Source organism: Hypanus sabinus, chromosome 6 (assembly GCF_030144855.1).
Source record: "Hypanus sabinus isolate sHypSab1 chromosome 6, sHypSab1.hap1, whole genome shotgun sequence".
Classification (NCBI taxonomy): Eukaryota; Metazoa; Chordata; class Chondrichthyes; order Myliobatiformes; family Dasyatidae; genus Hypanus; species Hypanus sabinus.
Genome location: NC_082711.1, coordinates 91,031,181 through 91,056,263, shown reverse-complemented (window position 1 = coordinate 91,056,263; position 25,083 = coordinate 91,031,181).

Sequence of the window (25,083 nt, the reverse complement as noted above, 5' to 3'; positions counted from 1 at the left end):
ATAGCTCCATTTTGCTCCAGATTGTTTAAAGTAACTGGATTTAAATTCTTCAGCTTCCACATTGGCATTTGAACTCTTGTTAAAAGATTTTGGAACAGGCTTTTGAATCATGTGACTAGAAACATTTCTGTTCCACTACCATGACTCCTACCCACCTTTACCCCCTTCTAATCTCCCACCCCCACCCATTTTATTCTTCTGGGGCCTCCAGTTTTGCAGCTACCTAATGAATAGAAACATCAGTTGAATCTTTTTGCCCTCCCTGGATCAACACATGCTCCATCTATTTTCACTGTATACAGTTCATTACTCTGGCATCACCCTTCATAACATACTTGTCTTCTTGAATGACACAAACGGCTAACCTAATGAACGCATGGCTGTCTTTTCTTCATTAGGTAGTGTGACGAGATCTGAAGGACTATTCTAAAGTGGACTGTTCCTTTAAAGGAGAGAGAGAGGGAGCGAGCAGCTTGTGTACTAATTCAGCAGCAGGGACGAGAGAGAGTCGGTGAGTTGCCTGGGAAACTGAAAGGCGGAGCTATATGATGGACAGCTGGTGTTCTGCACTACTGAGATATATGCAAGGTCAGTTGACTTTTTAATCAGACACACAAGACACACAACTCCAGAGGCAAGGAGAACGCTGGTGAGCTTTGTGTGCCCACGACAAGGGTGGGGTTTTTGCTCACAGTATGGACAAAGGGGTGACTGGTGGGGAGCTATTGGTGTGTTTAACCCTGGTCTGGGGTTGATAACTCCACCACAGAAGACGGCATCCCCTTTTTGTGGTCACAGTCGGTGACTGTAAGCTTCAGGAACAGGAGGATCGGCATCAGCATCGGCACTGGAAGATAAACAAACACTCTAACTCTCTCTCTCCAACTCTACTCAAACCAAATTCCAGAACTGAACTGATTACTTACCATCCCACCGTAAGACTGTATCACCAAATCACCTGAGCTGGGGAAGCTTAGGAACCTTATTTACTCATGTGTATATATATACATACATAAAAATACATATAAACTCACACACACACATACACACACACACGTACATATTCTTTGCTAACCTGTTTACTTTATCTCATTTTATATTACTTTATTCATGTAGTTACTAATAAAATAGAGTGTATAATGGAAGACTCAGACTCCGGGTCTGTCCACTTCTGCTGGTTCTTTTTAACCCGTTGTGGGGTACGTAACAGTAGTTAGAAACTGGACCACACATGGGACAAAACAGATAAAATCTAGGGCTTGTTAGTAAGAAATAAATGGTTGTCACAATCTAAAGCTTTATTTTGATCTTTTCATAGGGCATTCATGGCTATCACTGATTACTAACTCTGTGCTATCATGGCTATCTCTGTGGACTCATTCAATTCCCAAAGTATTGAGTAGGCAGGTCAATTGCTCACAACATTGTGTATAGACTGAGCTCCCTCTCTCCTTTGGCACCAATTGCAGTCATTGTCTTCCATCGTTTCTTTGAGTAAACTGGTCTATCATGCGTCTGTTTAATGCAGTTGATGGCAACATGGTAATTCCACTGAAGAATGAAGCCTTGGGGCCCAGTCATCAGTTTTGAGATGTGGCTCTTTGACTATTGCCTCAAAACCTCAAACATGCTAAATAGGAAATTGCTGTGGATCTTGGAGTAAAATTAGAAAGGAGTAACCCTGAGTAGTTCACTGGGAGATGTTTTTCTTTATTCCTTATAATATAAGTTTTCCAGCACCGCTCAATGCGCTCATGAATCTCTTCTACATCATTTTCAGGGAAACTACATTTGTCATCTAATATGGTGTTCAAAACTGTACACAGTTCTTAAACTATGACCTATCTAATGTTGTATACACTACTAGCACTACTTCCTTGCACTTAATCCAATTCATATTCCACTAATATAAACATCCAGCTCATCTTTTTAACCACCATATCTAACAGTCCTGTTTCATTTAAATTCTAGTTGTTTCTCCACACTTCTCAGTACCTTTTGTTGTTCCCTCATACCTCCTCAAGCACATTGCATCACACCTCTCAGTATTAAATCAGATTTACCACTTTTCTACTTAACTAACCAGCTCATCTATCTCTACTCTTCTATCAAGTAATGGGCATTTTTTGTATTATCTGCAAACCTTTATTTCCAGGGCTCATATATGTATATCTAAATCATTAATAATTACAATAATAAAGTTAGGTTCCAAGTACATTCTGGGTATCATTCTCCTAGTCACAAAAATACCCATCAATTATTGCCCTTTGCTTCTGCTACAGACCTAATTTTCGATCTGATTTGCCACTTTCTTGTGGATCCCATTGATACTATACCTAAAACACTATTGTGAACTTTTTCAGAAACTTTGCTAAGGTCCACGTAAATGACATCGAATGCACTGTTCTCATCAACATTCTTTGACACCTGTTCAAAAAATGATTCATTACTCAAACATGACCTTCCCTCAACAATCTATGGTGATTGTCCCTGATCAATCAATACCTTTCTAACTGAAAGTTTAAACTGTCCCTCAGAATTGATTCCAATAACTTACCCACTAAAGCAGTTAACTTAATGAATCTGTGTTTACCTTATTTATTCAACCCTTTAAAAAAACTGGTATAAAATTAATGGTCCTTCAATCCTCAGACACCACCTTAGTAGCTTGGGCAGATTGAGGAATAATAGTCAGGTCCTCTGCTATTTCCTTCCTTGATTGTTTCTGAAGCTGGGAAATATTCAGTCTGAACCTAATGATTTAGCCACATTCAGGATGGTAAATATTGCAATATCAATACCACACTTAGCTCACCAATGAATCACGTATTTCCCCTCAACTCAATATCAGTGTTGTTCCCCTCACTTGAAAGGGCATAAATTGTACTATATATTTTATTCCTGGTGAGGAACATTCATGACTCCTCCACCTGAACTCTGCAGAGCAAATGTATGGAGGAACCGAAGTTCGACATCATCACGAGCTAAGGTGCTGAATAAACTTCATATCTATTCTTCAGCTTTATGCTAAAGTGTCCCCATCCAACATAATTCCATTCCACTGAATGGTGTCACTAAAACAGTAAGCCTTTCAAGCTTTCACGACTGTATATTGAACATCATATTTGAATGATTTTTTTAAAGTTTAGGTAAATGTTTATAGTTTGAAATTATTAACATTTCTTCAACTGCTTCAAAAAACTTAGAAACTGTTGAAAAGGCCTTTGGCAATTGTGAGCTTTAAAGACTATCAGAGTGGTCTTGCCATGAAAAATGGCTGTTACTTTGAGACCCAGAAATCACTGGGAACCTTGTGGCTACAAAACCGCATGGCAGTCATGGGATCAGTATAGGGTCATGCTCAAAGTATGAACAATTTGAACTAATAACATTACATTATAAATGCGAATGTAAACTGTGCATGTTTTGATCATACTACAAATGAGTAAAGGACTGCATCTATTCTCATGAATCACTTTGCATGCTTTCTCCTACAAATTTATCTTGCGATTATTTACAGATTGTGTTGCCAGTACATGAATGATGAGGAGTTGGGACAGCCAATGCATTTTACTCAAGTCAGTGCATTATCCCTTATCTGGTATTTCACAAATGCTTTTATTCTTTGCCTCTTTCCTCCACTGGTGCTTACGACTGCCACAATCTCCAGCAGGCAAATAGTACACAGAGAACATGACACGGGAGCTCTGCACTTCACTTCACTGTAAATAAACACAGATTCTGATTTTTGTTAAAATCTGCAGACTGCGGGATACCACAACGTTCTCTGCTCAGTGACCTTTTGCAGACAATAACAAGTAGTGTATGCCAGTGCAAGAAGGCAATGCTTGGTTAACTAAATCATCATTGCACCATCTTTTCCTTTCCATGTAAGTAATTAATGCAGAGCCATTCAGATTCCTCATTTAAAACGAACAAAAGATTAGTGTTATAAAGTGTCATTGTATCTCTTACCACCTATTACAGAAAAATGTTTTGCCAAGCACTTTTAATCGATTCATTTTCTTCATAGCCCAGCTGTGCTAGACTGTTCTCTTATCAAAGTCTACCACCTGTTTATAACTAATCGCAGCTGTACGGCTGAAGAAAAAAAACTACAGTAATAATCTATAAAATTCCAATGTAAAGTCAATTTCATCTATGCATGCTTTTTTGGCACTCTCTGGTGTACAAGGGTTTTATTCTCCTGGGAGGTTGTTTGAACTTCAAGTAATGCCTGGATGTCATTCAGTAATTTCTGTGAAATTAGTAAGGCATGAAATTTCACTGTATCGAGGTCCAAGGCTTTACCTTATCACAAGCATTTTCTATAGATTCTGTAACTCCAGTTGGATTTTAGTTTTTCACAAAATTCAGTTTGTCAGGAAGTTTAACATAGAGTCATGGGGTAATACAGCACAGAAACAAGCCCTTCAGTCCATCTAGTCAATGCTGAACTCTTATTCTGCCGATTCCCATCAATTCATAACTGAATTATAGCCCTTCATAACCCTCCCATGGACTGCACACAATACTCCAAATTTAGCCTTACCAATGTCTGATACAACTTCAACATAACATCCTAACCCCTGTACTCCATACTCTGATTTATGAAGGACAAAAGCTCTCTTCAGGATCATATCTACTTGTATCATACTTCCAAGGAATTATGGATCTGTGCTCCCATATCCATCTGTCTACCCCACAGCACTGTTCACTGTATAAGACCTACCCTGGTTTGGCCTGGCACAACAACTCACACTTGCCTGTGTTGAATTCCGTATGCCATTTTCCATCCCTTTTTTCCAGAGACTGCTGCGGACTTTGATAGTCCTCCTCACCGTTCATTACTCCCGTCTTGGTGTCTTCTGCAAATTTGCTGATCCAGTTTGCTATGTTATCAACCAAATCATCAATATAGATGACAAACAGCAACGGAACCAGCACCATTGCAAAGATTAAGCAGGGGAAAGAGCCAGCACCAATCCCTGTGGCACAAACACGAGAAAACCTGCAGATGCTGGAAATCCTAAGCCACAAAATGCTGAGTCCTGGTGAAGGGTCTTGAGCTGAAATGTCAACTGTTTACTCTTTTCCATAGATGCTGCCTGGCCTGCTGAGTTCCTCCAATCCCTGTGCCATTCCACTAGGCACAGTTTTCCTCTCAGCCCCAGCTCCTGCCTTCTTTCCATATCCCCTCATGCCATGACCAATCAAGAATCTATCAACTTCTTCCTTAAGTATACATAAATTCTTGGCCTCCACAGTTGCCTGTGGTAAAGAATTCCACAGATTCTCTGGTTAAAGAAATTCTTCCTCATCTCTGATCAAAAAGGACGCCCATCTATTCTGAGGCTGGGTCCTCGGGTTGTAGACTTTCCCATGATCAGAAACATCCTCTCCATGTCCACGCTATCGAGGCATTAAACCATTTGACAGGTTTCAATGAGGTCACCCTTCATTTTTCAGAATTCTAGTGGAATAGGCCCAGAGCAATCAAACGGTCTTCATATGTCAAGCCATTAAGGATTTCTTAAATGATATTAAGCTACCAGCCTCAACCATTTTTTTCCGGCAGCACTTTCCAGCAACCCATTACCTTCTGTGTTAAAAAGGTATCCCTCAAATCCCTTTCAATTTTTCCTTCTTGTCAATTGTATTACTTATATTGATATTTCTTATCTATTATATTTGATGTTCTTTTAAAGGTTCATTCATTAAAAGACAAAAGATACGTAAGTGAGGGAGAGGATTTGTAAGTAGTTGGGTAGACAGGGCCTGATTAGGGATAGTCAATGTGACTTTGTCAGTGGTAGGCCGTGTCTAACTAATTAGATAGACAGATAGACAGATACTTTTTTGATCCCAGAGGAAATTACAGTATCACAGTAGCATTACAAGTGCACAAATATATAAATATATAAATATTAGAGGAGAAGTTAGAAAGAATAAAAAATAATTTACCTCAAACAGGAGGGGTTCGTCACTTCCCTGGCTGTAGGTTGACTCATTATAGAGCCTAATGGCCGAGGATAAGAGTGATCTCATGTACCACTCTTTGGAGTAGCACAGTTGTCTTAGTCTATTACTAAAAATCCTCCTCTATTCAGTCAAGGTAGCATACAGATGGTGAGTTCTGGATACCCCCAACAGAGGAAACATCCTTTCCACATCTACCCTATCTACTCATTTCAACATTTGGTAGGTTTCAATGAGATCCCCATACATTCTTCAAAATTCCAGTGAGTACAGGCCCAAAGCTGTTAAACACGCCTTATATGTTAACCCTTTCATTCCTGGAACCATCCTCATGAACCTCCACTGGACTTTCTCCAATAACAACACATCTTTTCTGAGATATGGGGCCCAAATCTGTTGACAATACTATAAGTGTAGACTGACTAGTGTATTTTAAAGGCTCAGTATTATCTCATTGCTTTTATATTCTATTCCCCTTGAAGTAAATGAAAATATTGCATTTGCCTTCTTTACCACAGACCCAACCTGTAAATTAACCTTCTGGAAGTCCTGCATGAGGATGCTTAAGTCCCTCTGCACCTCTGATGTTTGAATTTTCTTCCCATTTAGATAACAGTCTGCATTATTGCTCCTTTTACCAAAATGCATTATCAAACACTTTCTAACACTGTATTCCATCAGCCACTCTTTTTGCTCATTCTTCCAACTTGTCTAAGTCCTGCTGCAACAGCATTGCTTCAGCTATTGCAACAGCACTACCTAACCCTCCTCCTATCTTTGTATCTTCCACAATCTTTCATTATACAAATCATTGACAAAAATGTGAAAAACAGTGGTCTCAATACTGATCCCTGAGGAACACCTCCAGTTTGTGGCAGGCAACCAGAAAAGGTCTCTTGTATTTCCACTCGCTGCCTCCTGTCTGTCAGCCATTCCACTTTCCTTGCCAGTATCATTTCTGTGACGCCATAGGATTTTATCTTGTTAAGAAGCCTCATGTGTAGCACCTTATCAAATGCCTTTTGGAAATCCAAGTAAATGACATCCACTTCCTCTCCTTTGTTCACCCTGCTTGTTACTTCCTCAAAGAACTCTAACAGATTTGTCAGGCAAGATTTCCTTTTACAGAAACCATGCTGACTTTGAATTATTTATCAGTACTTTCCAAGTACCTTGAAATGTCATTCTTAATAATAGATTCCGACAATTTCACAACCACTAACTGACCTATAATTTCTTTTCTCTTGTCTTCCTTTCTTCTTAAAGAGTGGAGTGACATTTGCAAAATTCCAGTCCTCCGGGACCATGCCAGAATCAAGTGATTCTTGAAAGATCATGAGTAATACATCTGTTACCTCTTCAGCAACCTCTCTCAGGACTCTGGGATGTAATCTATCTCGGTCAAGTGGCTTATCTACCTTAAGACCTTTGAGTTTTCCTAGCACTTTTTCCTTTGTAATAGCAACAGCACTCACAAACCTCTGGCACACTGCTAGTGTCTTCACGGTGAGGACAGGTGCAAATTGCCCATTAAATTAATCCTCCATTACTTTGTCTCCCATTACTACCTCACCAGCATCATTTCCCAGTGGTCCACTATCAACTCTCACCTCCCTTTTACTCTTTATATTGCTGAAAAAGCTTTTGGTATACCACTTTATATTATTGGCTACTTCTGCCCTCATATTTCATCTTTTCCCTTCTTATATCTTTTTTTTTAGTTGCCTTTTGTTGGATTTTAAAAGCTTCCCAATTATCTAACTTCCAACTCACTGCTGCTACCATATAGGTTTCAAAGGTCAAATTTAATGTCAGACAAATGTATACAATATACATCCTGAAATGCTTTTTCTTCACAACCATCCACAAAAACAGAGGAGTGCCCCAAAGAATGAACGGTAGTTAAATGTTAGAACCCCAAATTCCTCCCCCCCCCCCACAGCTCCCCTCCCTCCCGCACATAATCAGCAGCAAACAACACTGGTAAAAAAAAGCATTGTCACTTGCCACCAAGCACTCAAGCGTGAGCAAAGCAACAGTGAAAACACAGACTTGCAGTACTCCAAATACAACATTGTTCATCCGGCATTCGACATACCACAGGCTTTCTCTCCCTAATTTAATTCTTTGCTCTGTCTGCATTTGTACCCAATCATTGGCCTGTCCTTCCATGCATTCATTTTACACCCTGATGCACCATCAATAACTCTCGGAGACGGGAGGTGAACGATAGGCTTTTATTAGCAGCAAAACGGAGCACGGCATCTCGGAGACTGAGGGGGGAGCAGTGCCTCCAATCGCCTTTATTCAGGGGTTTGTGGGAGGAGCCACAGGAGCAGTCAGCAGAGGGGAGTGTCCAGACAGGTATACATAGTTTACCACACACCTATCATCTACTTGTAAATCTGCTGGCTCATCCTCAGCTATATCCCCTGCCATATTAGCTTAAACCTCTCCTAACAACTCTAGTAAATCTGCCTGCACGAATATCAGTCCCACTTGGATTCAAAAGTAAGCCATCCCTTTTGTACAGGTCCCAATTTTCCAGAAATCTGAATCTATGCTCGCTGCCCCAATTCCTCTACCACACATTTATCTATCACCTCATTTTACTCCTATCCTTACTTTCGAGTGGCACAGGCAGTAATCCTGAGATTATTACCCTTGAGGTCCTGCTTCTCAGCTTCCTTCCTAACTTGCTATATTCTTTTTTGCCTGGGAGGCAAACTGCTATCTGTGTTTCCTTTTTGCATCCACTGAATCACCTATCAGTCCCCCTGACTATAGAGTCCCATATACCTGCTGCCATCCTTTTCAGTTCCCTACCCTTCTGATCCACAGGGTCAGACTCAGTGCTGTTTCAGTACCACTGTTGCTTCTCCCAGGTAGGTTATCCCACCCAATAGTACTCAAAATGGAGTATTTATTGTTGAGAGGGATGGCCACAAGGGTGCTCTCTGCTATCTGATGTTCCCCCTTCCCTCTCCTGACAGTCATCTCTTTATCTGTCTCCTGTAGCCTTGGCATGGCTACCTCTCTGTAGCTCCTGTCTATCACTGTCTAACTTTCACTAGCAAGCCTGTTCCAGTTCCCTAACATGGTCTCTAAGGAGCTGCATCCCGATGCACCTGGGAGACTCCTGGAAATTCCACATCTGACACCCAGAACAGAACGCTAGCTCTGCAGGCATACCCCATGTTCTCTCTAGAGTTGTATAAATAGTAAGGAATGAACTTACCTTGCCTCCTCCTGTTCTTGCTGAAGCCCTGTTTGAGCCAAAGCCTCCTACCCTCCCTCAGACTACTCTGATGATGATGGCTCCCATGTTGACTACTCTGCTAGGTAGTACCTCTCTTTTATAGAGACTGGGTTTCCTGTTGAAAATCTTTGTCAGACCTGCGTGTGAACACTCCTGTTGCATCTGTGCAGTACTCCAATCAACGACTCCTGTCAAAAAAACTTGCTATTTTTTCAAACTCTTTGTCGGACCTGTGTGGAAATGCTCCTGTTGCGTCGGTACAGTACTCCAATCAATGACGGTTCATGGATTCATAGATCACTCAAAGTTACCATACAATTTGATTAGGTGGTTAAGAAGGCTGGTTAAAACACACTTGGAGTATTGTGTTTCAGTTCTGGTCACTTCATTATAGGAAGGATGAGGAAGCTTTAGCAAGGGTGCAGAGGAGATTTGCAGGACACTGCTGCCTGAATTAGAGAACACACCTTAAGAGAAAAGGTTGAGGAAGCTAGAGCTTTTCTGATTGGAGCGAAGAAGATGTCAGGTGACATGATATAGGTGTATAAGATATAAGAGTCAGAGTTAGATTGGGCAGCCAGTGTATTTTCCCCAAGATCCAATGGCTAAAATCAAAGCACGTCCTTTTAGGATGAGTGGAGGGAAGTTTAGAGGAGATGTCAAAGGTATTTTTTTTATACTGGAATGGATTAGTAGGGCTGATGGTTGTGGTAAACTATGTATACCTGTCTGGACATGTCCATCTGCTGACTGCTCCTGTGGCTCCTCCCACAGACCCCTGTATAAAGGCAATTGGAGGCACTGCTCCTCCCTTAGTCTCTAGGATGTCGTGGTCTCATTTGCTGCTAATAAAAGCCTATCATCCAACTCCCGTCTCCGAGAGTTATTGATGGTGCATCAATGGTAGAGGCTGATAAATTAGAGACACTTAAGAGCTCTTATATAGGCACTTGAATGTAAGAAAAATGGTTGGTTAAGGGCTATGCAGATGGGAAGGGTTAGATTAGTCATGGAGTAGGTTAAAAGGTCAACACAACATTATGGGACAAAGAACCCATACTGTGATGTGCTCTTCTATGTTCTATTTTTATCACTGAGACAAATGCCATCAGGAAGCTCCAGTCTGCTAGGAAAGAGGAAGGAGCAGGAGACCCAGTGGTACCAACATAAGACGAACCTAGCAGAGAGTGGTCACAGTTGCTTCCCCTAGGTGCGAGAAACTCTATTCAGTCATGCAATGGCAAGTAATTTTTTTTTCCTCACAAGCTATGTGATGGTGAGCAGCAGATCTCAGAAAGCAGCTGTAGCAAGACTTCACAAGCAACACATCATGATGTACACACAGCAGGCCACACTAAATGATGCAGACAAGGGGATTTTATTTTTTGAGAACTAATGGGGCTCCCTACAACAATTCTGACATTTGCATGGCTCATGCTGTATCTCCATTCAACTTGAAGGATCAATGAATGCATTGCCATATCAGCCCGAGAAGTAGAGGGCAACACTCTGGGCAGTGCAGACTGAGACCTTCCCACTGATGTGTGCTTGCAGCAGGCATGCTTACCAGAAAAATGCCATTGGACATAAGGAAATCCTTCGGAGTAGCCACAGCCATGAGAGGGAATGGAAGCCTTCACCATTGAGGAAAAATTCAGAGTTATTTATCATTTGTACATCATACCTTCTGCTTACCGAAACCAACAGAGATGCCATCACTTTGCTGTAAACACCATGTCTGCTGACCACTCCAAAGCACTGTTGTGAAGCAAATTGACAGAGATCTGCTGCAGTCACTTACACCCTCCGGGAAGAGAACTGATAGTTGAATTTCAGCATGGGTTTGAGCTCCATGGATTAACATCATTTGCTGTGCTCCTGAGCCAGGAAGCCTTTGTGCAAATAACCATGAATGGTACTTGAATAACATGTTGCATTTTCACCCAGATATGATCACTAGGATGATCAATTCCAGACCAAAACAATTCTATGCCGTTTTCCCATGGTAACTCGATGCTAATTGATCCAATATCTAAACAAATAATAGTTAGAAATTTGTACAAATCTCATTTTTCATTCTTGAATTTTAGTCTTTGCTACACACATTGTTAAAAGTTTTATCTATTACATGCTCAGACTAAGATGAATTCACCTTTATCACTCAACATTAACAAACCCTCTTTCTGCACAGCCCAAAGCCACATTATTGAAATTAATGTTTGTTATAACTGCAGCTGCAGATAGCACTTCCAGCAAAGAATTCATAAGCAGAATAGGCATTTATATTTGCATACATTTATATATTCTGTGGGTGCATTATCCTCACATTATCAAAGTGCCCTGTGGAGCATATGCAAAAGAGATTAAAAGCTGGAACACAGGCTGTTCTTTCATGTCAATTAGTCCAAACTGCAAGTTCTTAGTCTGATTTTTTTTAACCATTGTACATGCCATTTTTCTTCATTAATTAAGTCAAGCAATTAATAAAGCTGTGGCTTTACAAACTTAAGTTAGCATCTCCATTAAACTAAATCCATGAATATGCAAAAATATCCCAAACACATTTTAAACACCGTTGATTCTGGAGGTGCTTGAAAACCTGAGCAACACACACAAAATTCTGGAGCAACTCTGCAAATCAGATAGTATTAAACAATCATCAACTGATCCAGGCTCGGCAATTCACAACACAACTCTTGATTAATTGAAGTTTGCACTTTATTGTCTCTGTACAAACAACATGCCAACAACTTAAAAATGATTTCTTCTGTTCCTTCTGTACCAATACTCACTCAGACAACTTCTCCAAGTTATAACACCAAAATAGCGACTTTCTTGTTGGACAACGATCAATCCTTTTTCTCTTAGCCTCTGCCATGGGGTTCTTCCTTGCAATAGTTAGTCTCCTGAGTTCTCACCCTTTGTATTTGAAGCCCCTCTTATACTCTTTCCTTAACAGTTCAAATGTTGCATTTCAATCACACTGGCTCAAGCTCATCTGACTGGCGTGTGTTAGATTCCCATTGAATACAGCCAAGGGCTACATAATTCCATGCCTTAGGTGAACTCTTTTGTTCTATTCGATTGTGATCCAAACCAGTCAAAACTGGGTCACTCAGCCACTAGGCCAAGATAATGAGATTACTTCTGCAAACTTGCCTTTGTGCACAATAAGCAGTTCTGAGAATGGTTTCTGGTTTAGCAGATCATTTGCAGAAACTCCTTGTGTCCACATGCAATTGCTCGGATTAACTTATCCTAGAGCAAAAATCAGTTCTGAAAATGGAGGTTACAGAGCATCTTCACAAAAGACAGCCTTCATTCCTTCAAGCACATGGCAAGAACAAAGACATCTGGTTTGTCTACTTTCATTGTCCTTGACCCATTCAAGTTCAATGTTCCCTTCCATATATTAATTTCTTCATGGCCAACATCTACCCAACTTTTGATCCACAGATCCAAACTACAGTATATCTAAGTGAATAGAGTACAAAAGGAACACCAGCATTAATGTACAAATAAAGATAGTAACAAAATATCATAGACCGTAAACCATAAATAAAAAGTAATATCAGCATATTTTAAATATTATCAGCACAAAAGCATATAAAAGAAACATAATAAAACATACCTGATTTCATACCCGATATCAGGACATTTAACAGCTATTAATAAGCTATGATGATGTAGAAGTACATTATATTCAAAGATAATTTAATGGTATAAAGTCAGATAAAATCACCAGAAAGAAATTTGGAATGGTATTTAGTACCCAAACACTTATGTTGTTTAAATCACCATCAAAAATCACTTAGGAAAGTACATTGAATATTCATTAGAACAAAGAGCAGAACAGTAATAACATGTGAAATAATATGAATCCAAGGATGTGCATTAACATCCAGACCCTAGGTCCAAACATTACTCCAAAAGGGTGGATTCTGGAAAACATTATTAGCTAAATCTACATGATCTTTAATAATCTTGGATAATTCATCCTATTGTCTAATATTAAATTCATTACGGTTAATAACACAGTAAAATGAGAGATAGATGGAAGAGCATTTGGTACATATCTAAGTAACCCTCAGCAGTGTCATTGATATATGCATTCAGTTGAATAGGTGATTTTACATCTAGTCTAGGTAATATTTGCCCAGCTAAAACTAAGCCTCTCAAAACATTGGAAGCCACAACATTAGAATTAATCACACTGCAAATTAAAGATCCCTTTGATTCATCATCTCCACCCAGAATATCCCATTGACAATCTACCTTATGAGTCTCAGCCACTAATTTGACTATCTCCAAAGAGTTTACGTTGGTTAATACCAACCTGACTTATCCGGAGCAATCTCAGTTTGATAGTTTGATGACTCTACAGATCTTGGCCATCAACTTAAAGGCTGTAAATCCAGCAGAAGAAGCTTCAGTGGTATGGATTTCAGTCAAGATGGCACCTGTGTACAATACCCCTTCAGTTGACAACCTCTGGATAAATTATGAAACCATCTATTTTACCTCTTTTATGTCTTTTGCATTTGTTTTTCATCTTGAATGTGATTTTAGAACTGTTGGAGCCTGGGATGTGCAGTTTGGAGATTGTCCTGGGTGTTTCAGCACTCTTATTCTAGACTCCTTGGCAATCGCCAATGGTTAAAAAATCTCTCAAATAAAATCCTGATTGTAACCTTAGTGATGTTATCCTTAGTTGGGAAAGCCTCCAACCACTTGGTGAAGGTATCCACTCTCACTAGGATATATTTCAGTCATCCAGGAGATGGAGGTAAATGTCCTACAAAATCAATCTGCAAGTTAACCCTACAGAGTGTGTGTGTCTTAAAGCTGCTTTTCTAGCCAGCTTCTCTGGGTTATAGCATAAATCAAATAATTTTTACAATAATGTTCTGCATCTCTTCACAAGTTTGGGCACTGTTACAAAATCACGTAACTGGATCACTTATCAGCAAAGATAGAGAGGCCGTTGAAGTCTGATGGTACTATTTTTAGATTTATTGATAAAGGGCAAAAAAATAAGATTAATGCAAACATACAGATAATATACATTGTCAATACTAAATCTAAAGCGCGGGTATAATAATAACCAATAGGAAATAGCTCTATCGTTGTCTAGGGGATAATGTATTGTCTAATTGAAAGATAACAGTCACTATCAGTTTGTTCAAGCTGCAGCATTGTTGGGTTTAAGAGCGATGCGGTTTAAACTTGCCCCGGGTCTTTTATGATGCCAATCCATTGAGTCAGGGGAGTGGATTCCCCTGTTGTTAGCCACAAGCTGTTTTCCATGGTTCCAGCCACCAATTCCAGCCACGGAATTGAACGCACGTGGCCTCCTTCAGATGACTTCCTGCTGTTACGTGGTCGCTTAATGTTTCTTCTGGTGCATCTGAGAGACTGTTCCTACAGACCCTCTTTTATCCTGACTCGCAGGGTTGTAGATGTCAATCAGGTTGGGGGTGTGCACTCTCTCCCTCAACCAGCCCACTTTGCCTGAGGGCGTTCATGTAGTATAGTAGCTCAATCCACAAATTGGTCTCCAAGAGACAATGGCCATGTCCTGTAGCTTTACATCGCAGGGGAAACGAGCCAGCCTGCCGTCTCTTTTCCCATTTCCTGGGCCCCTTGACCCAACCCAACAGTGATCTTGCGATACTCACAAAGGAGGGGGCTACGGACGTAACAGCACCAACACAGATTCTTCAATTTTTGCATAGTTCTATCTGCTCCTTGATGCCCAAAACTGGTTTCTTGGCTTCTTTCACATTCTAGCACTACAAATTTACCATTATTAAATATAGTCGCATTTCCTCTCTATATTCCTGAATATTTCCCATACTCTTCAAAATTGTCTTCTCCCTGTACCTTTGCTAACTTCTAAACCTGTTGCTGTACCTTGACTAAGCCTATAGGCATATTGTTTGCTGGTTTCTGTATCATCACTCCTTCTATATGTCACATATACAATCCTACAATCTAACACCCAACAAGATGGACAACCAACCAATGTGCAAAAGACAGCAGACTGTGCAAATATAAAAAGAAAGAAAAAGCAAGTAGTAGTAATAATAATAATAATAATAATAAAAATAAGCAATACATATTGAGAACGTGAACTGTGGAGTCCTTGAAAGTGAGTTGATAGGCTATGGGAACAGTTCAGTAATGGGGTTGAGTGAGGTTTAGTGAAGTTACCCCTTCTGGTTCAAGAGTCTGATGACTGAAAGGTAATAACTGTTCTAGAACCTGATGGTATGGATCTGGAGACTCCTATACCTCCTTTCTGATGGCATCAGTGAGAGCATCCCTGATGATTGATGAGGCTCTCCCACAACAGTGCTCTGCGTAGCTGTGCTCAATGCTGGGGAGAGCTTTACCCATGATGGACTACACTGTATCTACTCTTTTTTGTAGCTTTCTCTTTCAAGGACATTGGTGCTTTATATCAAGTTGTGATGCTACCAGTCAAAATACTCTGCGTTGCAAAGCTTTAAAGATCACATGCCAAAACTTCTTTCAAAGTTTTAGATCACATGCCAAGTCTTCACAAACTTATAGGAAGGCACTTTTGTCCCAGATTCAAGACAGATCCTCTGAAACGGTAACACTAAGGAATTTAAAGACTCCTCCTCTGAACTCCAGTGAGAACTTGCTCAAGGCCCTCTGGCTTTCTCCTCCAGAAGTCAATAATCAGATCTTTGGTCTTGCTAACATTGAGTCAGAGGCTGTTACTGTGGCAACACTCAGCCAGATTTTCAGTCTCCTATGTGCCAATTCATCACCACCTTTGATTCGGCCAATGACAGTGGTGTCATTGGCAAACTTAAATATGGCATTGGAGTTATTCTTAGCCTCACAGTCACAAGTATAAAGCAAGTAGAGCAGGGAACTAAGCCTACTGTCCTGTGGTTCATCTGTGCTGATGGAGATTGTGGAGGAGATCCAAACTGACTGAGGTCTGCAAGTGAAGAAATCGAGGATCCTGTTGCACAAGCAAATATTGAGGACTAGGCCTTGAAGCTTATTGATCAGTTTTGAGGGAATGATAGTAATGAATGCCCAGCTGAAGTCAAGGAAGAGCATTCTGATATATGAATCTTCACTCTCCAGGTGTTCTAGAGTTGAGTGAAGAGCCAATGAAATGACATCTGCTGCTGACCTGTTATGACACTAGGGAAATTAGAGTGGATCCAAGTCACTTCTAAGGCAGGAGTTAGTATGTTTCATCACCAACCTCTCAAAGCACTTCATCACAGTGAATACAAGTGCTACTGGATGATAGTCATTGAGGCAGATTACCACATTCTGAGGCACTGGTATGGCTGAAGCCTACTTGAAGCAGGTGGATATCTCAGATCTGTGAAGCAAGAGGTTGAAGATCTCAGTGAACACTCCAGCCAGTTGATCAGCACAGGTCTTTAGTACTTGGCCAGGTACCCATCTGGGCAAGATGCTTTCCTTGGTTCACCTGTCTAAAGGATGCTCTCACGTCGGTTTCAGAGAATGATTTATAGGGTCATCATGGGCTCTGGGAGTTCATGAAGGTACCTCCATAATTTGACAGTCAAAAGAAATTTAAAATATATCAAGTTCCTCTGGAAGTAAAGTTTTGTTGTCACCTACAGTATTTTGCTTGGTTTCACTTTGTAGGAGGTAGCATTCAAGCCTTGTCACAGTTATTGTGTATCCTTCAGTGATTCGTTTGGGCCAGAATTGCCACTTAAACTTTCTGACAGTTCACTCTTTGTACACTAACGTTTCTCTGGAATACTGTAAGATAATGGCCCTTGGTTCCTTACCAATTCTTGCCTGAGAAATTCTCAAGAAAATTGGACAGGGCAAGCATCAGGACCTCACACATTTAGAGTACCTAACTGTGGATAACTTCCTGCCAAAATGAAAGGTGAATATTTATTAGTATTGGCTTTGAGCCAGGTGTACTTCTGTCATCCCTGAATCATTCCTGAGGTTGCTGTCTTCTGCATTCACATTCCTGCCCATTCTTCTCTATTCCTAATCATGGGTAGCTAAAGCATTCTGCATTACCTAATTAAAGTCATGCCTAAACGTTTGAATGTGATTTCCCCTGCCTCTAACTAATATCTTATGAAGCCCCAGCCAAGGGAATGACAGATCAGTGTTGAAAGAAGGCCTTTCTGAGCTTGACTCTAGTCTGGAACTGTACAGAGTCAATGTTAATGGTGACTAAGGCCTAATTTTAAATTTATTATTATTTGAATCAATTGAATTTATTGAATGATCTTTATTGTCATTATACATAGGTACAATGAAACTCTGTTTGGTTTCCTCTCAGGCAATTAAATAAAGTAGTAGATAAAAACAAGACAGTAATAGAAAAACAGTATTAAATAGATAAGTAGCAGAAAATAAGTTGCAGCAGCAACAGAATATCACAGTAATGCGTAAAGTGCTGTTAGCACAAGTGTTTGAGTCCTTGTGTGTGCATGCGTCTGCTCACAGTTTCAGTCATTGTTCTGTGGGAGTGGTGTGTTGGAGGCCACAGCTCTGGGGTAGAAGCTGTTTCTCAGTCTATTTGTTCTGGCTTTTAGTGCCCTGAACCTTTTGCTGGACGGCAGTGGATCAAACAGGGAGTGGCCAGGGTGTGTTGTGTCTCTAATTATGCTGATTGCTTTACTCCTGAGTCTGCCTGAATAGATGGTGTTCAGTCCTGGGAGCTCCATCCTATCAATTCACTGGGCTGCCTTCACCACGTGATGCAGGTCTTGTTGCTCAGCGGCTGTGCGGCTGGCATACCACACTGTGGCGCTGTTGGTCAGGATGGTTTCGATTGTGTTTCTGTAGAAGTTAAGCAACAGCTTTTGTGGGAGTTTGTGGCCTGTTTCAGCTTTCTGAGGACGAAGAGTCTTTGTTCTGCCTTGTTTACAAGCAGCGAGGTGTTGGTGGTCCACGTCAGTGAGGTGTTGGTGGTCCATGTCAGCGAGGTGTTGGTGGTCCATGTCAGCGAGGTGTTGGTGGTCCATGTCAGCGAGGTGTTGGGGGTCCATGTCAGCGAGGTGTTGGTGGTCCATGTCAGCGAGGTGTTGGGGGTCCATGTCAGCGAGGTGTTGGTGGTCCATGTCAGCGAGGTGTTGGTGGTCCACGTCAGTGAGGTGTTGGTGGTCCATGTCAGCGAGGTGTTGGTGGTCCATGTCAGCGAGGTGTTGGGGGTCCATGTCAGCGAGGTGTTGGTGGTCCATGTCAGCGAGGTGTTGGGGGTCCATGTCAGCGAGGTGTTGGTGGTCCATGTCAGCGAGGTGTTGGTGGTCCATGTCAACGAGGTGTCGGTGGTCCACATCAGTGAGGTGTTGGTGGTCCATGTCAGCTGTTTTGACAACATAACTCCGAGGAACTTCAGGTGTTCCACACTTACCACTACCTCTCCATGTATAGGGAGGGGTGTGTACTCTGTCCTTCGATCTCCTGAAGTCAATGATCATCTCTTTTGTTTCAGAAGTGTTAAGGACCAAGTCGTTGTGCTTACACCACTCCGTCAGATGATCCACCTCGAGCCTGTAGGCTGTTTCATCCTCGTCCGAGATCAGGCCAACCACTGTGGTATCGTCTGCAAATTTAATTATGGACCTGGAGGTGTAGATGGGGGTGTAGTCATGTGTGAAGCATGCGGAGAGCATAGGGCTCAGCACACAGCCCTGCGGGGTGCCTGTTTAAGATGGGGGTGGTGGAGGTGTGCTTACCAAATTGGGCCTTCCTGACAGGATGCACATTTTGTGCAGGGTGCCCACGTCTACTTTGAAAATTAGTTTTCAGCTCATTGTTAGCTTGAGTGACTCGAAATATTTTAAACTCATTCACAACAGGAGGAACTCCCCGTCAAAGCCAGCATTAATACCCATTGCTAATTTTCCCCAGAATCACATATCTTGTTAGCCCTCAAAGAGTGGAAAATTTACATCCAGAAGGATAAAAAGAAACGTTGTATTTGCCAGGAATAGAATGCTACAGGTTGGGAGGAAGAACAAATAGAAAGTATAATTCTCAAATTACTTAAATAACAGAGCTAGCCTACTGAGCTGAACAATTTTTCTTCCACTCCCACATTCTTGTGCTCTCAGTATATATGATATTGACATAAATAAGATGTCAACTTCAACACAATGTCACAATGTAATAATATATTTTATTAAATCTTCTTAGTTCAATAATATGGTACCTTAGTTGTTTCCCTTTACTTTGCACTTGGGAATTTGAAATAAGATGATACATACAAAACCAGAGGCATTTAAATTAGATAATCTTGACTGGTTTCCTTTTTAATCTGAATGAACAGCATTCCAGTTACACTCAACTACACTGCTTCATGGAAAAAAAAACATAATTCTTAACCAATAATTTGCCTAGAATGATATTACTTATTTGCAGTTGATAAATAAATACACATTTGAATATTGTATGAAAAGGTTTCTGACTTAGATTCACAGTATGCATCTGCCCAAATTTGTACATTACCTGCTTGTCTTAATTCACTGAATTATCTCCACCATCAGACATTTACACAGATGCTTGCCTTCAGGAAACTTTCAAACTATGTATTGCTATATTGCTGAATATTGAGTATAAATTGGGCTTGTTGTTTCTGCAGTATTACTATCATCTGATTTATGCATCAGATCTCATGTTTGTTCCATTCATGTACATTGGCAGACTTCTCTATTTTCATTTGGCATAAATTGATTGCAAGAAAAACTAATTTGTTTCTCGAGTAACAGTTCAGTAGAAAGGAATGAGTTATTACAAAATAATTGTATTTTTCTCTTTCCTTTTCTGAAAAATTGTCTCAAACTTCAAATGTGAAGTTTCTCTTTCTACAGATTCTGCTTATCCTGCTAGGTATTACCTGCCTTAAGGGTTTATATTAATGCCAGAAATGTACTATTTCTCCCTCCACCCCAACATCATCCTTACAACTTTTACCTGGAGGATACTAAACCACTTAGAAGAGATTCTTGTCCCATCAGCTTCTATTTTTTCTATGGAGATAAAAGTTTCCCAGAGATTAAGAAATGTTATATTTATAATATGTGTGTGTATGCCAGCTTAAATCAGACACAAAATCTTACTCTACTGCTCCATTTTTTAGTCAAACGTACATTGCTAACTGTAATTGTACAAAGCTACATCAGGCCCATGTCTAACGTAATTGATTGCTACCACTACCAGCTTCATTTCTTTCTCCAGTCAACCTGTCTTTCTCACTTGTACATTTGACCCCCTACACTATGGAAGATAGACAAGGCATAAATATCTTTCTTATCTCCCCATTATAGAGCCAACAGTAATCCATCACTTAGGAAACTTTATTTCTCCTTCTTTCAGATGACCTTGGTGCAAGATGTAAGACTTACAGCAGTTAGCCGAGGGCACATTTTATTTACAGCTTGATCATGAAGCAAATTTTCCAAAGGAGTAAAAGTGGCCAAGCAAGAGAATGAAGCTGAAGTTTCCCACCATGGTTCTGGATAAGTTCTATGATTATATTGTCTATTTTTTTGTGGTATAACCAACAGACTGTATGTCAGTTAAAAAAATAGTGATTTAAATCAAGTAATTTCATTGATTTGTGATTGGAATTTCCTAAAACATTTTCCATAAGGCTGCAGCTGTGATGAAAATATACCTTCATATACAGCATAAAGGGAAAGACAAAATATTGGTAGCCAATACCTGATGTTTAATGCATACATCCTGTAAAGGTTGAAAGGATAGAATCAAACTATTACCTGACATTGTTCCATGTCATAAGAATTAACAAGCTGAAATAACACACTATTTTCCAAGACCTTCAAGCCAAGTATTAAGCTGCACAACAAGAGATTTGTTCATTGTCAGCTCAATCATTCTAGAGAAAACACGGGGAAGCTATTCTCTCCTTTTTGAAACCCTAGTGTGTTAACATGCTTGAAAATTGACAAGTGTTGGACATTTTTTATTTCCTCACAACATGAATGCCCATTGGATTCATGTAAGCTGTTTTCTAATTCAATTCTTTGTCAATTTTAACAATTTTTGTCTATTTTTGATAAAGGACATCTTATTAGTGCTGCCTTTCACCTTCCAGTTTTCCATGCTACTTTTCTTGGTGAAACCTGTTAGTTACATGTATTTACTACAGTAGGAAATTGCAAATAATTAATGTCATACCTGCAGTAATTAGCCTCTCTGATCAATATAAACAGTATATTTTGTAACTCTCTGGATTCTATCGCCCCAACCCCACCACACCATCTTTTATCAATACATAGCAACTCTGAACAGTATAATTGCACAATACGATGGTGTTCTAACTCATTTTATTGCAGTTTTAGATCTTGAATAAGTATCCAACAATCTTATCAACAGGAGATTGCCAAGGAGATACCAAGTATTCTAAAAGGATGAGATTGAGAAAAAATTGAATATGTTTTACTCATGGATGTCATAATTATTTATAAAATATTAATGACAAAATTTATTAGAAATCAGCTTTCTTCTTTTAATCTGTGCTTTTTTACTTAATATTCCTGGAACAATTACATTAGATAGGTTTCACAAGGCTCACCTCACCAATGAAAGCAATCTTCAATTCAATTTTTCACATAAAGATCGAGTGGTAGAAATTTAGTAGCATGTTTCACCTTCTGCAATTCCAACTCATTGGGCTTCCATTGTTGTGCAGCCTTGTAAATGTTGTTAGTGGTTAGACTATGAGGAGAGATTGTGTCACCCGGGACTGTACTCACAGTAATTCAGAAAAATGGGAGGATATCTTATAGAGACATATAAACTTATGAAAGGGACAGATAAGGTAAAGGCTGGAAAGTTGTTTCCACTGATAGGTAAGACTAGAAGTAGGGGATATAGGCTCAAGATTTCAGGGAATAGATTTAGGATGGAGATGAGGAAGAACTGCTTTTCCCTGAGGGTGGTGAATCTGTGGAATTCTTTGCCCAGTGAAGCAGTGGAGGCTACCTCAGTAAATATATTTAAGACAAAGTTGGATAAAGTTTTACATTGTAGGGGAATTAAGGGTTATGGGAAAAGGCAGGTAGGTGGAGATGAGTCCATGGCCAGATCAGACATGAACTTATTGAATGGTGGAGCAGGCTCAAGGGGCCAAATGGCCCACTCCTGCTCCTATTTCTTATATTCTTATGTTCATTGGAAACAAAGATGATGGTTGGAAGTTTATTTCGGACATGGTGCCAATTCAGATCACAGTCTAGGAACTGACTACTATGACTTCCATAAGCCTGTAATATGCGAGTCATAGATATTCAGACCAAGTTAACCCAGAAATTGCATTAAATTACATCAACTATCTTCCAGCTATAATTATATATGTCTTTTTTCTGCATTCTTTGAGAAATGACACAATTATTCCATGACCCCATTTTGGGCAGAAATTAACGATTTCATCAGTTTTCTGCCAAACAAATACTGCTTGCGGAATAGTGCATGTATCAATAAAATACATAAATAAAAGATTGAGATGAAACAGTTGTCAAAGTTGTGATAAGACAAGGGTTAACATAATGTCCAGGCAAGGGTAGATTGCAGACAGCATGCAGAAAGCCCACTCCAGGCAGAAAAGGCCATTTAAGAGCATAGCTTCACTTTGCCTAACAGCTTACTGGAGCCATTTTGACATGAGAATTTAACTGAAGGATGCAAAACAAACACACTAACATAGGGATAATTATTTCACTATCTTCAACGTGTCATCAGCTTTTAGCACCTTTCTTGTGAATTATGATTGATCGTGCAAGTAAGGAATTCAGCCACCAATAGATGTAACTCTTTCAGATGCCAAAATCACACTGATGGAAAGTTCCTAACCAATCTCCTTCCCGAACCTTTGTTGTGCAGCTCAGTTGAGGTTAGGATTTCTTAAAGGACAGGAAGATACTCATGTATACCATCAAGTCAGAGCGACGCTCTCATCATCAAGCCAATCTGAAATGTTTAAATGTAAAGTTGTAGAATGATGAACCAAAAGTAACTAGTGTGTCATTACCTGGGAAAATCCCTCATTTAGGTATATAATTCATGAAACAATTCTGTGCTCTCTTTACAATTTTGGTGTGTTTGTGAGGGAAAGGGTACAGTGAGAGGAAGGGCTGAAATTTCATTTAACTAAAATCATTCAGGTTCACATCATGTTCCAGGATTATGAAAAAAAATCAAATATTATGTTACAATAATTTGGACTGTATGCTTACAATGTATAAGTAACAATGATATGAAGTTAAACTAGACAAACAATTCTATATACACAAGACATTCTGCATATGCTAGAAATCCAGAATAGCACATACAAAATACTCTGGGAATTTAGCAGGTTGGGCAGCATCAATGGAAAGGAATAAAGAGTCGATGTTTCAGGCCATGACCTTTCATCGGGACTGGAAAAGAAGGGGGAAGATTGCATCCAGTTCCTGAAGAAATACTAAAAAATATTATTTTGCCTCCAAGAAAACTTCTCTGGTCTCTCTATACTTATGACAAGCTCAGGCCATTTATAGATTCACAGATGACACTCTGTTATTAAAATCACAGACAGCAACAAAGAGGCATACAGGAGCGAGATAGATCAGTTGGTTGAATGGCGGAATGGTATTGCAAAAACAACCTCGCACCCAGTGTCAACAAGATCAAGGAATCGATTGTGGATTTCAGATAGGGTAATTGGGAGAACACACAGCAGATCTCATTGAAGGGTCCGGGGTGGAAAGGCGTGCAACTTCAAGACCCTGTGTATCAACAAATCTGTCCTGGGCACAACACATTGATGCAATCACAAAGAGGACATGTAAATGGCTCTAGTTTGTAGATGCTTGAGAGGATTTGATTTGTCACCAAAGACTTTTGTTATTTTCTGCTGATGTACGAAGGGGAGCATTCTGATTGGGTGCATCGCTGTCTCTGTAGAAGTTCCAAAGCACAGGAACACCGGAGACTAGAGAGGGTTGAAGAAACTGGTTCTTCCATCAGAGGCACAACCCTCCCCGCCATGAAGAACATCTTCAAAAGGCAGTGCTTTAAGAAGGTGGTATCCATCATTAAGGATCTTCACCACTGGGGGCAATCCCTCCTCTCATCATGAACATCAAGGAGAGGTACAGGAGCCTAAAGACCCATGCTCACAAGTCAGAAACAGCTTCACACCCACCCACTCCATCATCAGATTTCTTAATGGCCCATGAACTCTTAAACACCTCCTCATTACTCCTTATTGAACTATTTATTTACTTTTTAATTTATAGTCATTTTAATGTCTTTGCACCAAATTTCATGTTATATAAAATAGTGATAATAAAGCCAATTCTGATTCTGAAATAGATTTCCTCTGACGCTGTGGCTTCACATGAGAATACAAAAGAAGCATTTTCATGAAAGAAACTGCCCTGAAAGATCAGCATATATTAAAATTCCTTGTGTTATTTTCTTGGCTACTTGGAAGAGGGTAGATGTGTTTTAGTTTCAGCATTTAAAAGGTTGGCATAAGTATTGAGATTTAAGAAAGGGCAAAGAGAAAAGAAAGTCAGAGCTTTGAAATTAATTTTTGGATCATGAGCCAAATCAATAACAAAAATTCTGCATTAGACCAAGTGTCCCAGAAGAAGGAAGGACACGTAAACCATCATCTAATTGTTCTCCCGTCATCCATTGTTAATGAATACATTAACAGCTTCATTGATCCATAGAGGAAAGGACTCATAGATAACTTATTAAAATGAACACTAGTAATAGTTTAGTGAATTCTATATTGCAATACATTTTGTTTACAAAATTCTTCATCTAACATGTTT